Source organism: Pinus tabuliformis, chromosome Q (genome assembly GCF_031772625.1).
Source record: "Pinus tabuliformis cultivar Carrire ecotype Pingquan chromosome Q, CPIR1, whole genome shotgun sequence".
Classification (NCBI taxonomy): domain Eukaryota; kingdom Viridiplantae; phylum Streptophyta; class Pinopsida; order Pinales; family Pinaceae; genus Pinus; species Pinus tabuliformis.
In genome coordinates, this window is record NC_142296.1 from 145,165,085 (window position 1) to 145,184,270 (window position 19,186).

Consider the following 19,186-nt stretch of genomic DNA (forward strand, 5'->3'; position numbering starts at 1 on the left):
CAATCCAGTGGGGCTCAACCAAGAGCTCAACATGCTAACTGTAAAACATATGTCCAGAATCCAACTCCCTCTTACTTCTACCAATGAGAGGGTCTACACGTGTTTGAAATAGTTCGTCTGCATAAGCTGACGGTATGAGAGGTCTATCATCCACAACCTTCAGGTAATGGTTTGGATTGGTTTCACTCCTAGTGAATCTCAACTTCATCAAACAACTATCAGTCCTTTCATACAACGCCCGAGGTGTTTTTTATTCAAAACATAGAGGGCTTTCTTCCACCTGTATACATGAGATTCCCATTCATGAATCTCAAACTCCTCGGGTTGTTCCAAACTTGTGGACCTGTGACATGAGGGGAATGGTACCCTTGTAAGATTTTCCTTCGGTACATATCAGACATGTACCTTCATGCTCTTTTTGAATTTGGGCATCCCTGTCACCATCTAACTCACAGACCTTCGGTGCTGTGTTAATGGACATGGTTCCCAGTGGACTTCCTGCAACTTGATACAACCTTGAACTCAAAAACATCTTTGAAAAATCTATTTTCAAGCAAGTATATTACTGTTGATGAGTGCCACCCTCTAACCTTTGACTTCCATTGTTGACATGGACACCAGGTTCTTCTTGCGATCAGGTACATAAAAGAGATTTTGTAAATGAATCGAGTTACCCTCATTCAATTGAGGGATAACATTCCTTGCACACCTTTCAGGATAGGTGGTATCAGCTCCAAGTATAATCCCATGATTATCTATCCGATGAAGTGCCTGGGGTTCCTTACTTTCTTTGAAGAGTCGACCATTTCTCCTTTGATGAACTTTATTACCTGTCATTCCCTTGACCCTGGAATGATTTTTTTATCTTCATCAAGAGAAGTGTCTTTGCCTTATTGTAACCAAGGCATCTGTCTTTCCTTCCACACTTAGATCTAAACTTCCCAATGAAGTGATCTTCTGCTGTGCCATTTTGATAATATTCTCTACTTCCACTTCACTCTTAGTGAATGAGAAGAGGTATAATGATCCCATTGATCCTTTTGTCCTGTCCCCAATGTCTTTGGTGATTTATCTTTCACTCTTGCTTGGGCATTATATTCACCTCAGCTCTGATACCATGTTAAATTTAGGTATGTTCTATGCTAGAGCAATTTATTTAAATTTTCATAGTTAGCAATCACATTAGCATTAAAGTAAACTGCAGATAGAACATAAATATAAATCGCAAAAGACAAGCCAAGACAAGAGGACACAAGATGTGGCGCTAGCCAGGGACAGACTCCAATGTGGGGAAACCCTTGATCAATTCTTCTTTTATGTTCTTCAAAGTTTAGCAGAGAGATAGATAGTACATTTACAACATAATTCAACACTTTGAATTATCTAGATTTGAGCATAGATAATCTCCTATAATTATGAGATTAGTTGAAGACATTCTTCTTCAACTGATTCTCCAAGGTGATAGCTTCACCTATCATAGTGTTGCCTTTCATCCATTTGCTGCACATAACTGTGTGACACCATCCTGGACTGTCACATGTGTTCAACCTTGATGACTGAGCTGCTCCTGCTCTCATCATCATGCTGCTCATTATTTATCATGCCCACTGTTTCATTCATCATCATGTTGCCCTTACTAATGTGCCCATCATGCATAATCATTCCTTCCGTTGCTAATGTTCCCATCATGCATCATCAAGCCTTCCGCTGAGATCATGATGATGCACATTCACATTAGTGCCATTGAGATCAAGCTTGTGAGATCATCTTTAATACCACCATTTACTAAGATATGAGAGTTATATCGAGATCAAGTAATGATCCTATAATTGTCATAAGACTGCAACGAGATATATTATGAAACCGTAGTGATCCGTCCTTCTGTTTCAAACCCTAACCACTCTTGGCCATTACGCTAATACAACTATAGGAATACCACCTGGATATTCATGAATGGTATGCCAAGATTGTAATGTTGCTTCAGTAATGACTGAGATCTGAGACTATAACCAGACAGTGAGGAGGGCAGAACTTCATGACCATTATTAAGAGACTACGTATAACTATCTTTATGATCTGCATGTAAGTGCCTTCATGAATAGCATTCTCCATAATTGTGTATGGACCTGCATATGAGAGTCTTGATTGTGGCTCTCACTTGTTTGGATACAGCTTTCACATTATCAATGTGGCTGCCTCTCATTGTGGCTTCATCTTACTGCTTTTGCCATCCATGCCTGCGGCTCCACCTCACTACAACTGCCTCTCTTCATGACTACATCTGCTTTCTTTATGATAGCAACTTCCCTTTCCAAGACTGTGACTTTCTTCATGACTATAGCTTCACTTCCTCGTGACTGCGGTTATGGCGATGGCTTCCATATGATAGTCACTGCATGTAGGGAATCTCTCAGCCCTGCAGCGTATAAGAACAACATATAGCATTCAATGACCAGCGTATCCATTATGAACAGCATATAGCATATATGTTTCCATGAGTAGCGTATATATATCACCATGATCTATGTATCCCTATCTCCATGACTGCGTCATAGGTAACTCTATGCTCTGCATATGAAGGTCTTCAAGATAGTGAGTGAGAGATTGCATTTGTTCCTTCCCTTACTACGGCTTGGTGTCTCCATTATAGCATATAAATTAGGACTGCGTATAAGGTCGTCATCACTACATTTAGGGCATCATCCAACATATATTCTTGGTGTCCCTACTTCTCCCAAAACCCAAGAAGTGGAGAGGAGAAGAACCCATGAAGAGGATGTGTGTTCCAAATGATTTCAAGTCCTCTATATTTATACAAAAACGTAGATGATGAATAGGCATGTTTATTGGGCTTCTAAGCCTACTCAAGCTGCTGGTCAGCTTGATAATAATTCCATAATAAAAATAAATTCATATCTCCATGAATACTTATCGGAGTCGGATGGTCTTTTGATCAATCCTACACCTCTCGATGAGAGGGATCCAATAAAATATCAGCTGCCATAAATAAGCTGACCCACATGGAGTTTGGCCCTAGTTGCCAATTTTAACATAGTGAAATTGGGAAAGATAATCAACACTAACAACGTGACAAAGCTTCTAAAGAAAGAACAATGGGGCATAACTTCACAATTACATTCACTAAAGGTTCCCAAATTGAAATCATCTATTTCTCCAAATCTCCAAAAAGTCTTGGACAATAATTCCAAGGTATTTGAGACTATCAAAGGCCTCCCACCTATTTGTGATCATGATCACGCTATTCATTTGATTCCAAGAACTATTCCTCCAATCCTCATGCCTTACAAATATCCCTATTACCAAACGAGTGAAATTGAACATATGGTTGTAGAAATGTTAGAGGTTGGTATAATTTAACCTAGTTAAAGTTATTTCTCTGCTCCAGTAGTATTGTTGCAAAAGAAGGATAGATCATGGTGCATGTGTTAGGATTATAGGGAGTGTTATGCTCCTATACTAATAGGTGTCATATTTCATGATTGACTTGATGGGCTATGTAATATGTTCATATCTTTCCTTGTTGCAAAGGTTTTCCATATCGTTAAAAAATAAAAATAAAAATAAAAAATGTAAAGAGGGTATACCCTAAAAGAAAAATCAAAGGGTGAAAAGAATGAAATGGTCAAAAAGGTGAAAGAAAATGAACCCCACCAAAAGAAAGACCAAGGAAAGTGTGCAAGTCTAAATGCCACTACTTTTTACTCTTATGTAATAAACAATTTGTGTGCAACTTGTGATTCATGCCACAATTGATAAACTATCAAACAATTTAAACTTGACTAGTTCATATTTTCAATTTTATGTTTTAGAGATAGAGAATAAAATTTGACCAAACTGTTTAATCTTGGCAGATAAGTAGATAGGTAGAGTGAATAAAAGGAGCTCAACAGTTTAAGCTAAGCCCTTAGATGTAATAAGGTTAGACTTAGATATATTTCTATATGTAAAAGAAAAAGTGTGTTAAGGGTTTGCCAGTCCAAGTGCACCCTAATAAAGAAGAAAAAATGTCAGGCTAAAGTAGGTAGGGTAGGTAGATGATGTTGCAGAATTACTTGTGATGGATAATGTCTCTAAATGTGTTAATTTTTATTTTTATCACAAGTGCAAGGTAGACATTACACTTGATGCAGTTCAAGCAAGACAAGGTTAAATAATTAACTTCCCTTCTCATTTTTCCCTAAATATTTCACTAATTCCCCCTAAAGTACTAAGGTCTTTGAAAATTAGAGGGGCTCAGAGCATTTCTCTGACTTCTGGAGGGACCGGACCCTTGGCCCAATAATCTAAAAGTGCAAGTACTTAAAAATCATCATTCATTCACTTTCATAAGTCTTTTTCTAACTAAAACCCTATTTTACTTAGAAAATAATACACAATAATATATAAAATCCCCTTTTCACTTAAGCCTAAGTTAAATATTCATTCTAAATGTTTTACTTAGTGCTTATTTACATTTTATGTCATATTAACTTCTAAACCTATATTATATAAATCCCTCCATATTTTATCCTTTCCTCTATTATTTAATTATGTATTAAAATCCTGAAATTATTATATACCCCACCCCTGTTAATTATAACCATAAACACAGTTAAAAAGGGATTAATGAATTAATCTGAGATTCATTAATAACCTAATCTCTCCGCTCAGTAAAATGGGGTTAATTAACCCTCCCAGTGAATTAGGAACCTCCCCGCCATTCACAATCACCCCGATATGATTTATTAACTTGTTAATTAAACCGGGCCTGCTGCAGTTAAAGTTCCGTCGTACCTCGCTTCTCATCCACCATTCGATCCCGTCCCCATCATCCGACGATCGTTATCAATATCGCGCCCCACTTGGTGACTGCGCATTAATGCCCGATCACCAGGCGGTTTTCCTTCCGTACCTTCACCACGTGTCATGCAACCAGTGGAATCGCTGCCCCCTGGTTGAATACCACCCGATCCCAAAAGCGATGTGATCACTTACCGCTTACCGCCCTCCACATATGACAAAGTGTCATGTCGTGTTGACGTCATCCCCCGAATAAAAATAAACCCCCGCCAACCTTGATTTTGTGAATAAAACTGACAAAATGTCATTTTCATTGTTTCATACGACAAACTGTGTTCCCATGAAAAGAAACGTCCAAGTCAATCGTTGAAGCTTTTCAACTACCACCTGGTCAGAAAATTGGCAGCAACGTTGTCTGGAACATGTTATCCATCCCACCATTGCACTGTTCACTTCCCCAATACAGGTATTTACCTATTTCCACCGAAACCCTACAAGTTTTGGTTTTATACTAAATATTCCACAGAAAAGACCAATTTCACTATAAATTCAGTCTTTGTTTCACTATATAGGTTCCCAAAACCTGCTGTTTTGACTATTTTTCACAGAAAACCCAAATTCCATTTTTGAATCCACAAGAACCAGAGATGGAAACCCCCATAGCTCTGAATTTCATAGCCATGAATGCTTCTCATAAATATTTAGATTATCTTCCTCAGACTGATAAAGATTTTCGGATAAAAGACATATCCAGTAATGAAAACCACCTTAAGATCCTTTTCCAAGCCAGAGACAGCTATCTTAATGGCTCTAACATCTTAGGACTGTGGGAATCCAACCTTCCCATGTACTTCTTCCCTTTAGTCCATGTGTTCCCAGAGATAATTCATCACGACTGTGCCAATTATGACCCTAACCAAAGAGCAGTCATGTCCCCAAGTCAAACAGTCCTTTCTCCTATAACTACTTAGTCCATCAATGAAATGCTGCAATTCCACTCCAGTCACGCTCTCACTCCCCTTTCCATGGGATACTTACTTGAGAAATCTCCCCAATTGTCTCAATTAGAATTGACTCGTATCTGTCAGATGTTCATGGACCCTAAACATCAGCCTAAAGGCCCACCTCCTTATCTGCAGGCTTTCTTTACAGATACAAGAAAAATTATTGTTGATATGATAGCCTCAATCATGGGATTCAACTCCAAAGAGTATGTTGATGAGGTAACTTTAGTATTATTGTCAATTTTTACTCCAGGACAACCCCCTGCTGTTAAATATGATTATTCCTCCTATATTGCCAATAAAATTCATGACCAATTCCTAAGACTAGACAATGAAGGAGTCTTCAAATACAATACTTTCATATATCATCTTATGTTGTATTATCAGTAATACAACTTCCCTTTCCCTGTCAAGAAACTTCACAACGGAGGCAATCCAAGGTCTATCATCTTTTGGAGTCCCATCTTCCATAATTCCATTGAGACCCCTTACACCTACAATGAGTTCATTAACCTATTTGTCCATCCAGCAACAACTTTATTAACAGCAGTTTCCCCTCCTAGGATAAATGGTGATATGAAGAAAATCCTCTAGCTCTCCAGGAAGTACAAGATAGGTGATTGGTACCTATATAATAATCATACAAAAATCAAGATTTATGGGTGTGAACTCTGCCATTTTAAGCTACCAATGTATGTTCCAATGAGACTCTTTGCATTGGAATATTTTAGGCAAATGATAAATGCAAACCTAGTCCATTTTTGTAATTCCAAGAAGAAAGATCAGCTTAGAATCAAGAACCAGCTAGGCCCTTTTATCTGCAACACAAGGGAAGCTTGGATAGAAGCAGAAATATTTTTAAAAGAGCATCTTATGTTACAAAGGAGTTTTCGGTGGAAACCATATGATCTTAACAACTTTATATGTGATAGAAGAATGAAGAACATATTGTCCCCATATATTCACCATAGGATTCCAGAAATTTAACAATATGCAAATATGGATGAATGGATGGAAGGAACCCTAGTAGAGCATGATAGTGAATAGGTCAATTTTGACAAAGTTATGAGAAATCTTGAGAAAAAAATTGACTTGGATTCTTTTGTGCAGGTACCATTTAAGTTATCTCAAAGATCAGGAGTTGGTGCCTCTAGTGCTGAAACCTCTTAGCAACCTTCAGAGGAAATAAGTACACTAGCTACAGTGTCATCCAAGGACAAGGAATTAGAGACTAGCTTTCAACACATTGAACAACATACAATGTCCAAGCAGCCTGAAACTTCCAGATAACAGCCTCAAATACAGTCTCCTCCCACTTAGATCAATATCGGAGAGCCTCTAGTTCTGCAAACTCCTCTAAATGAGGAAAGAAACAAAAAGAGAGACAGGGAAATAACTACCCCTGCCAGTGAACCATCAAGACAACCTAGAAAAAAGAGACAGAGATTAAATCCCATTTCAAAGGAAAAATTTGCTAAAGAAAATACAGATAGTCAGAGGGAAGAAAGAATGGAAATCCAGCAAACTTTGCCAACAGGAGGACCATCCCCTAGCTCTCAGAGGCAGGAGCTAGAAAGGAAACAAAGTGCAGAGATATCTTCTTTCAAACCACCAGGGACTGATGCCTCAAATATTAAGAAAACATTCACAGAAATAAAAGCCAGGAATGATCCATTGAGGCTGCAGGTTTATAACCAATATTTGAATATGGCTCCTACAAATCAATGGAGACTGATGTTAGCCTATGACATCAAAGAAGGCAAGATGATAATGAGCTATTTTAAGCCAAAGGTGCAGCAGCCTAGATCAATAGCAGATTATCTCAGAACAAATTTTGAAGTCATGGCAAAGGATATTCATCCTTTGGATCAAATTGAGTTGCATAAGAAAACGGGAGAAATGATTTACTCAACCTTGACTGACAAGGCAATGATGGCCCACAGATTACAAAATTATTTGGATAATACTTCTGCTCAACTACACTTGGAAAAGGCCTCCTCTCAGGCCAAAGATAATGGAATAAAAACCTTAGAAGAAATAATTATTGGAATGGGCCATGATCCCAAAGATGAAAAGGCTACAGAAGCCTTGATAAAGAAGAAAGATGAAGATATTGTTGCCCTAAGGAAGCAACTAAAATTGCCACCTTCAAGGCATCCATAGACTGATGAGGCTATAAAGAAAAAATATGAAGAAGAGCTATTGGATTTACTCTTAAAGCTCAATGAATGACTAAATGATACTGAACAGGCACTTGAAAAAGCATTGAAGGATAAGCAGGGAGAGTCGACCTCCCAGCCACCGAATGTGATACCAATAGTATCAACAGCAGCCCCATCAACCCTAGGAGTAGCATTGGCACCAAATATTCCAGTAGTCACGGTAGAGGTTGTTACAGGTACAACAACGACAGGAACAACAGGAGTAGCATAGGACAACACTGCTAATTTGAGCACAGAGGAGATAATAAAATCAATGGAGGACTTGAAACTATACGTTTCAGAACTAAATAAGGTAAAGGAGCAATATGCCAAAATGGAACAAAACTATGATCTCTCAAAGATAAATGTTGTAGAAAAGACAAGAGAGATTAAAGTGTTAGAAAACAAAGTGAAATCATTGGAGAAAGATCTTACTTTTGACAAGCCTTTGTCAGAAATTAAGAAAATTCTTTGGGCCAACATCACTCAATCCATAAATGATGTTTGGCCATCCATCCAAGTGATTTTTGAGCAGATTGATCTTGTGAAGGCATCCCAAGAAGAAGTCCAAAGAACAAAGGTAGAATTAGGAAAAATGCCTGAGGAAGCCAACAGGCTCATACATTTTTTGAATACTAGAAATAAAGAACAACTGGAAGAATTAGGCATTAATGACAGAACAGAAACCATTTTGGAAATCAAAAGGGTATTAACCAAGAAAACTTTGATGCAGAATTTAGAAAGAAGATGTCATGATATGCAGGCAGAGATTAACACTTTTATGGAGAAGTTTGATATTTTGTAGGGTAAAGGGGTACCTAGTCCTTTAGTGATTAATGATAGATTAATGAGGCATAAAGATTATGTGGAGAAATTGAATAAATATGTAGGCAACCAAGCAGGTTCATCAGCAAGTGCATCAGGAATAAAAGCATTGCCTACAAGCAGAGTTCTCTATGACATCCTAGAGAACTTATTCTATGTCAAGCATGAACTGAAGCACTTGTTCCCAATTCAACCTACATTTTTCAAGTATATAGAAATAGATGAAACCCTCAGAAAGTTTCAGAAAACCAGAATACCACAGACAAAATGGTGGGAAGAAATGCTTGAAATTTTGTAATTTATTCTAAACTTAAAAGGTAAATTTTGATTTTTACTACAGTCAATGAAGGTAAATAGGATGAAAAGAGATAAATAGGTAAAAAGTAGCAGACGCAGGTAAAGTTTATCAGTAGGAAGATCAAAACAGAGTAGCCAGCACATAATTACACCAAGGATAGCAAGAGGCTAAATCATAGGGCCTAACTCCAGCACATTCTCGAGAATAGGGACAACAAACCATTCGGTTACCTTATCTATCATCTACAAGGTCTTCTGGCCCTATTTTCTTGAAAGATATGATTAGTCACCTCAGTTTATATCTCACTTTGTTATGAGATATTTCATTGTAAATTTTTTTGTATAAATACTCCCTCATTTGGAGTATTGAGGGTGGATTCTTAGACATTGCTGTAATATTGACTATTTTGGAATAAAGTGTTGTTGGACCAACTTTTGTATGGCTTGCTAGATAAATAGTTGAAGCAAAGGACTTTCCACAGATTTCTTGAATCAAACACCGGATCAATAAGTCCTCTACATCTTATGTTTTAAAGTTTTCCTTGTTTATTATATCATCTATGTTTCACATCTGAATGATAAATGAAAAAGAGTAATTCATAATATGCTTGATAGCACTCTGTTTTCAATCGTTATTATTCTCCATGTTTTCTTCTGAATTAGGATAAACAGTGAAATCTTAATTGCTCCTGTTTTCTAGTTAGTTCATTTCGATTATTTATTAAAGAATACTTAACTACTCTTTAGTAGTAATCATTCAAGTTCCCTCTTTAAATAGGTTGAAGTTTTCTTAACTGCCCTTCACCCATTTTAAACCCATTCCATCTATTCCAAGTTTTTATTAATTCCCTGTTTGACCATCTTTCTCTGTGAAACCATCTTTTGTTAAGAAACCATATCCAGTTAAGCCATCTTCTTTGACTCCATTAGCCCAATGGCCTAAACTACTCAGTCTTACCCCTCTGCTATTGAATCTCACCACTGAAACTCAACCAAAACTCTTAAACTTCATAACTTCATAACTGGTCTAGATTTTGTATCTAAAAGTTGGTTTGTGGTTACCTCGGACCCCCTTCCTCTTCCCAACAACTTCAAGGAAAATCTGAGTGATAACATAGTGGCGACTCCGCTGGGAACCTGAATAATTTGTTTGTTACTATTGTTTACTTTATAAGCTACAAACGGAGCCTGAAGTTAGCCAGGTAGCCTTTGAACTTCTCTTGCTTTGAAATTGCATAAGTAAATGAATGCTGCTTCAGTCTATCTCCAGTCTAGTTTATGGATTGAACATTTGGTTTCAAATACTTGATCAGTTCCTCTTGTCAAATAAGTCTTTAAGAAAGTTCAAACCCCATACCTAAAGCTTCTTAAAGAAACTGTTGAAGTTGTATTGTCCAACCTATTTAGAGAAAAAACAAAACCTACATAGAAACCTGGCTTCAGAAAGGACTCATTACACTAGAGCTAATCTTGATCCAAACCCACCACCTGTGTTTGAAAACCCTAATATGATCCCTAGGATTCTTAGGAGACAAGAGAGCCAAGAGAGTTGTGCTAGTTCTTGGCCTTTATATAGATCAGGATCCTATCCTGTGAAGTGGATTTACCTTGAGGGAGAATCCTTTGATGAGTATTTTGAGAGCTCTTTATTTGTAACCTTTTCTAATTCTGGGTTAGCCCACACAGTTCATGACCCATTATTTATTTAATATTTACAACTTGAGGTTGTCACTTCACATCTTGACAGACATTTGCAGAATTCCATACAATGTGAGCTTACTTCTGTAGGAACACCAAACCTTTCTGTGATCACTACAGCCTCTCCAAGTTCATCAACAGCGTCTCAAACATTTCAACCTCAAACCACCCCTTCCACCCCTCCATCCATCAGTCCAAGACCAACCTCAGCTGTTGTTTCAATCCTATCTGCTGCAATGGAAAACTGATATACTCCTCTGGTATTACCAGCCAATCAGGGGCTATGCCCCAAGATTATCAAAGTAAGATCACCCCTTTCGATGGTTCTAGCACTTACACTGCACAACAGCATACCAAAAAGATGACATACTACTTTGAGATATATGAAATAGATAGAGATGATGTCAGAATGAGAATATTTGTTCAAAGTCTGACTGGAGATGTTAGAACCTGGTTTAGAGCCCTCCCTACAAACAATATCAATGACCTAGCAGCCCTTTATACAACATTCTTGAACATATGGGAAAAGAAGAAAGATCTTCTCCAGATCTTATTAGAATATGAAAACCTGAAGAGAGGAACACAAGAAACTGTACAAGATTATTGCACTAGGTTCAATAATGTTTACAATGCTATTCCTCAAAACCTCAGACCTCCTCCAGATTTGGCATTGATAAAATTCCCTGATGGATTTGATTCTGATATGGCATACCAACTTAGGGAAAGAGCTCCTCAGACTTTAGAAGATATGCAAAGTATAGCTATTAGTGTTGAAGCCAACCTGATATCCAAACCAACTAAAGCTAGAAGTGAAAGGAGGATACCTTTGAAAGAATAACCCTCAACCTTTGAATAGAAACTAGATGCTATTATTAAAGAAATGGATAGGCTAGGAGATAGAGTAGAAACAATTGAAAGTAAATCTCCTTGGGATGGTCAACCAAGCAATACTGGGAGAAATCCAAATTTCAGGAAGAACCAAAACTAGAACACTAGAAAGACTGGCCCTGATGAAAACATTAGACCCCCATTCCAGGAAAATTATGCTGAAGCATCAACTTGTGATGAACCAACAGAAGATACCCAAATCAATTTGATGGGACTCAACAATGAAAAACAAGTTTTCTTGACCCAAGAGGATCAAGAAGCTCACATTCTTAAACAATTCAAAACTCAGTCAGGTGAATCATTTGACTTCAGGGAGGGATATGATACAACCATTTATGAAGTCCACAAGCAATATAATTTGAGGAGCAGAAGAATTGATGTCCCTGAAACCAATAAACAAAAAGCTAAAAAACAACGCAATAAAGGTAAGACCAATACCATCCTTGTACATATTCTTTTCAGAACAGATTCTAATCTAGCTAACCCAGTTATTGAAGATGTATCTGATAATCAACCAAATAATAGACAACTTTCCACTTCTATTCCTTCCAAAGGAAACGCGGAAGAACCTACAAAAGATGATTTGGAAACAACTTCATCCCATAACCCCACTCCTGAAAAGGAGAAAAACATAGAGAATACAGAAGAAAAAGAGAATCCAACTGTCTAAAATGCAAGAACTTAGACTGAAAAACCTTTTAATCTGGAGACTAAAGTAGGCAAATTAAAAGTAGTTGTTCCATTATCTGAATTAGCTAAACAAGATGTCTACCGAAGCCAGATTAGTAGATCACTCAAAATTTCTATTAATGAAGATTCCATAAATGTTTTTGATGACTAGCTTGAATTTCATTTTTGGCCCTAAAATGAATGGAAAACCAGTAGATGGAGGAATCCCTCCTTTCTATGTAAGTTTGAACATACATGATAAAATACTTCAGAATGCCATGTTTGATTATGGTGCATCTCATAATTTAATTCTTAAATCTGTAATGGAGAAATTAGACCTAGACATCACCAGGCCATACAAATACCTCTTTTCTTTTGATTCAAGTCAAGTCAGATGTTTAGGATTAATTAAAGACTTGTGTGTATCACTAGTTCAATATCCGACCAAAATAATCTTAATCGACATAGTAGTAGCAGATATTCCACCAAAGTATGGCATGTTATTGTCCAGGTCTTGGGGTGCAAAGCTTCAGGGATCTCTACAATTGGACATGTCTTATGATACTATTTTAGTGTTCGGTCAGCCTAAGAAACTATACAGAGAAACCTTAATGAAATATGTTGCAAGTAGTCAAGAGAAACCCCAAAATTTCCCTATCTACTTAGTACACTGTGATATGGATTCTTTCATTCTTTACAATGATGAAAGTGACCCCTCAAATGAATTGGAAGTTTTAGTAGCAGAACCAAAAGAAATTACAAATGAAAAGTCTAGTGCTCAAATCCAAGAAATTTCTGAGAACAATGAAACATCAAACACCCAAGAGAAACTAGAAGAAAGTAAAAAACTAGTGTTATCGGGAAATCTAGTGTCTATGCAGAGCTACTAGTCCCACTAAGGCTGGTAGCTACCTTAGAAACAAACAAACTAAAACCACTTTCGTTTTCCTTTATGAGAGATAGATAAGAGGGGAAAGAAGGAGACCAACCTCTGTCTTGCGCTTGGTTCCTTGCTTGATTCCTCTCCCTTTTGATAGACCTTTGCCACTTGCTTCCTCGTTTACCCAACTTCAAAGAGTACCTGTAGAATCAAAGCAGCATAACACTATCCAAGAACAAAGATCTACTATCATAAACAATATAGGACCAAATATATATTGACCACACAAATGCATATATCATCAATCATACAAGAATGTGGAGGAAAACTCGAATAGCTTTATTAATAATCAAGAATAGCAAAGAGGATTACAACCAATTGTTCTGACCCAACGTCATCCTCTCAGCAAGAAAGCCCTTCTTCACCTCATGAAAATCTTAGATCACCCAACACTATGATGTTACACCAAGAAACTAGTAGCACTTCCTTACAAGATACAAAATTCCAGCCTCTGGATCTCTAGGATGAGGGATCCATATATAGATGTTTGCAAGGGGGGTGAGTTAGATTTTGAGATTTGATTAGTGTCCTCTCTCTGATAGTTCTTGATTCCACTTGGAGATTGATGATCTCTTACTCATCCTTGGGCGAATGGAGAGAGGCAAGTGTCACAGGAGAAGTTTCTGGAAGATTCCATGATCCTCCACCTCACAGATTGACCCTGCCATTTGTCCACTCTTGACCATCGCACCCCATGGAAGGGCTTTTCAGTATGCATCACACCTCCCATGTGCATTTAGGTGGTATGCAACGCACTTTGACCATGGAGCAGGTGAGATGGTCTAGTTTTGACCAGTTCTGAGTAGTTTTTCATGGAGAACTTCTGGGAGATGCTGTAATCAGTTGACCTTGTACTTTTAGGGGTTGGAACAACACTTTTAGGGACTTAGGAGCCCTTGGTTTATGGACATTTATGATTGGGGTTTCAGTTCCCAAAAATGTCTATAACAGTTGCCCCCTAAAGCATGAGGTCATTAATATTTTGATGTCGGGTGAAATGCTTTATCATGAGGATCCGAAGTTTTTTCAAGATGGAAGGGAACTTGTAATAAGATACAATACAATACATTATCTTCATAATATTTTCATTATCTAGCTGAGGCGGGAATTCCCATGCTCAGCTTTATAAATTAATTTTCATGTACATAAGACAGACAATCGTCTGAGTGCAGACTGATGATTCTAGTAGAGCCATCATGCCTTGGATTGGATGATTATCTGTGCAGTAATGATGTACATTTGATGTCTTTATTTTCCTAAATATATATCGTAGCCTGGATGGATGAAACTAGATTTGGGGTTTTTAATCTCGTTCGATCTTCACTCAAAGTACAAGTCGATCCATGTGAGAGATGTTCTGGAGTCGAACATGGAAAGACATCGCCTGATTACCAGCCAATGATGTAAGCTATTAACTGGCATGAGAGGAATCACCGATAATGATGATGACCCTCAAGGTACTACAATACAATTCAGGTGGTGTGAATAAGGGACTTTTCATCGAACACCACGCAAAATCTTTCAGTCGAAGGCCATTGATGTAAACCTGTCACCGGAAGTGAGAAACTTGCCATTGAGGCATGCAAGCTTCAAAGCACTAAAAGGGTTGTTCCTAGATCGACTTCCTGGATAATGATTTGATGTCGACAAGAAGCGATCCATCACAGGAGGGCCTTAGTGAAGCCCACATCAATGACACAAAACAGAGCAAATTGTTTTAATGGAGGTGAAAACGATCTGATGACATAAGGTTCAGGGTGGCGGTCATGAAAGAATGGAGCGTAAATGTATTGCAGTGGATGAGACACAGGTCAATTCTCTGAGCGACTTCTCTTGAACATATCGGCGACACTGACATGATGGATTGGTAGCGTTAACCCCAAATATGGATGGTGTGATGGACCCATGGTGATATGACCAGTGAATGGAACAACCCAACCCAACTCGCATGTGGAGTTAAAGTGTCATGTTCAAGAGTGATTTGCTACCAATAAAGTTTCTTCAAGTTTTCTTCCCAATTTTTCCCCAGTCATTGCTGACCAGTACCTCTTTATTTTTGTTAAGCTTGACGAGGATAAAATATGCTTGTTATATAATTTTCCCTTCAAGCAAACCCTTTGCTATGTTCTAACGAGCCTAGCGATAGTGAAACTCGTTCTTGTCTGTATGGACAAGTTTGTCGCTATTCGGTTTTAACGAGTTTAACAGCAAAGATAACTCAGTTCTTTTCAATTTTAGAGAGTCTGAAAAGGGACTTAAAGAAAACTCTGACAATCCTTTTTCGTCATATAATCCCTTAAGTCCGAAAAAGTATAAAATAATAAAGAAGGGATGAGTTTTCGGTAATTTTAACGAGCCGAAAAAAACAAGCACTCGATCTTTTTGTGTAATAATCCCTCAGGTCCAAAAAGATTACAATCTAAGGGAGGGATAGCACTTCCGGTCACTTTAACGAGCTGGAGAGGCCAATTGCTCGGTAATCTTTTCATATTTTATGAGTCAGATGAAAAGAGCTTAAAGGAGACTCGTTTTTCGAGGAACGAGTGATAAATTTGGGTAGCATCTAATTCCAGGTAAGGTTTGGAATTTTCCAATCACGGCAGTGTCACAAGGATGGCTAACAGGATCACTATTCGCAGCTGTTCCTCAAAAAGGGTAAACAATCAAACGGAGGTGAATGATCGGCCAATATAGAGTGGAGGTCATGATGAGAACACGACCAAGGCTTAAAAGGCTGATGATAATGCATTCACGATGGTTATTTACCAAAAATTGGTTCATTTTTTAATGAGCTTAAACTCTGGGGGAACATTTGCTCATTGCTCATGTTTATTTTTAACGAGCTTGAATTCCACGTTAAAACTGCTCGATATAATGGTCTTTGATTACTTTGGTTTTACAATTGACAACTTTGTTCCTTCAAAGGTTGTACTGCCTCTTCAATTTCTTCATCAAACTAGTTAGAAACAAATAATATATGCTTGAAAAATGAGTCAAAACACTAATATTTTACTTGAATTATGTGAAAAGTAATTTAAAAGTGGTTTTTTACCTCTCATTTTACCATTTCATTTGAACTTTGGTTTGTTCGAGCTTTGGAGGTGCTTTCCCCCTTGATTTTCAATAGCTGATTCTAGGAGATTCTGTGGACGATTCTCGGCATCGTCTCGACCAGGTAGGATCTAAACCTGAGCTCTTCAGTTCCATCCTTTCCTTTTTGAATTCTGAGCATGTTTTTTGGTTTTTCTGAGCCTCTGGGGTTTGAAAAACTCACCCTGGCTTCATCGCACCTCTTCTATATTGAAAGGTGCGATCCATGCTGGCTTAGCCATTGTCCAGTCAGCATGCATCCCACCCAGAACACTGCTGGGGGTGCGATGGACGCAAAGAGGGAAATTTATGCACAATTTTTCATGGAAATTTTTTCCTGTTTTTCACCAAATCAGGATCCTGACTGTTCTCTTGTTTGTTTCAAAGATTCATTGGAGAAAAATGCCTGTTACATGGCGAGAACGTGAGCATGAATAAGAGGACATGCTTGCTGTACATGATCCAGTTACGGTAAATGCACTGCGGAACTATGGCCTTTTCAAGTTTTTTCGCATGTCTAACATGAGGCAACAAATCAACTTGTTGCAATATTTTCTCGATGCATGCGATCCTACCACCCAGGTGTTCCAGATTAGGGGCAAGTCCATCCCCTTGACTATTGTGGACATCTATTTTTTGACCGGCTTATCGAGGCGGGGTGCCCCTATCTCATTATCAGGTTCAGCCCGTGGGGGTGAATCCGTGAGAGATTACATTCGCAGGTATTGCAGAGAGGGATCTCAGCCGAGTAAGGACGGCAAGATCAATATCCAAGATGTCACTAACAGGTCCTTGAGGACCATTCTGTTCACTTTTTCTAGACTAGCTGGTAGTGCGGCTCTTCATGTGGCCAACAGGTCTTATATGCAGTACGCCTTGGAATGCCTTGAACCAAAGGTGTTCAATTGGTGTGATGCAGTACTCTCTATGATGAAAGAACAACTGACCAAGGTGAAAAATAGAAGATTTAAGAACTTTGGATATGGTCCTATCTTGACCACTTTCGCCTTGGAAAAGATCCCGCTGATGCAGCTGCAGTATGTTTCACTTGGTTTACCTCCACCGACTGAGACACAGATGCAGAGATGGGTCGACCTTATGGCCACACATGCTGGTCAGTCCCAGGTTTCCTTTTCTGATACTTTCTTTGACTAGTTCAACCGTCAGGATATGGTTTTTTCTGAGTATCCATATGCTGGTATGGATTTTCGGGGTGACCCGGATTTGGTACTGCTGGCTAGCGAGCAGTGGGGTGTCATTGGTAAATTCTTTGACCATATCTCTGTTTATCATTTCTCTTTATAATGTTCTTATTTTTTCTTTTATTAGGACTAATCAAAACTCATGTGCTCATGCAGATGTTGGACCAGTTCAGCCAGTAGTACGCCTGAGAATGCCCGCTACCACTCCAGCATGAGAGGCTGTGGGAAGTGCTATCCTTCGCGACCTTGATGTGGCCGAGACTCTTTCAGCATTGTAGGATCAGGTTGAAGGCCTCACTCTTGGTATTCCAAACATCAGGATTGACGAGCTACCTCTGAGGTTTTAGCGACATACTACCGGTGTGCCGAGTCGATGGACTAGGCTTGTACACATGATTGCACAGGCGGTGACTTGTTATCACCAGCATCATTAGACTAGGGTGCCCCCTAGCGTTTTGAGTTTTGGGTCATCTAACCAATTTTGTCTTGGTTACAGAATATTATATGTAAACCATAAATAGTTATATATATATTTTTTATTTTCGGAGTTTTATTTTGGTTAAGTTACATGATCCTGATGCAAATATTGATGAAATGCTTCTTTTTATAAATGTTGCAAATGTCTATCTAACACATAATTTTCCAATGAGTTTGTTAATGTGTTTAAGTTTCTGGAAATATGCTGATATTGAATAAAATCAAATTTCCTTTCCAAAATCTTGACCCTTAGGAACATGCGATAGATAGCTAGATTTCAGACGGAGTAGATACCAGTGAGTTGTAGGATGATGAGTTGTGAGTCTAGCCTGACGACAAGTCGGCTTATGCCATGTGTGATGGCATCAGAGAGAAGTTCTATCAACGCGCTATATTCAGCGATGTTATTTGTTGACCGACCAATACATACCCCTATGAAACTTACTAACTCACCGCTTGGATCAAAAATGGCCTAGGCCGTAGAAGATAAGTTCCGCAAACTACGACTTGCTCCGTCAACATATCCAACAAAATATTCCAATAGGTTCAACATCTGTGACAAATGTAAGAAGTGGATTTCTTGACCAAAACAATTACCCTTAGCGAAAACAAAAATGTAACAAAAGCATATGGGTTACTACACTGAATCATGCGTAGTAATGCTTAAGGTACAACTCGTTACGGGGTTGCGCAAGTGGAATCCCGTCATAATCCATTAACGCATAGGCTTATTTTGCTAATACATGCTTAACAATATGGGGGCCCATCCACAAAGACTTGAATTTACCTGCTGCCAATTTATCGGATTCCTGGTCGTAAAGTAAGACCAAGTCACCTTCTGAGAAGACACGGGGTTTGACAATTTTATCGAACTACGCCTTGACTCGTTTCTTATGGGCTTCATTAGCCAAAGCAGCATCATGATAGGTTTCATCCAATTGGATTAGTTCCAAGAAACGAGCCTCCTCTTCTAAAGTTCCGGGGAGAAGGTCGACTGCGAGTTTGAGGGACGAGATTTCACACTGAACTAGTAAGATTGCTTCTAGGCCATACACCAGTTGAAAGGGTGTAAACCCAGTTGCATTCCTCACCGAT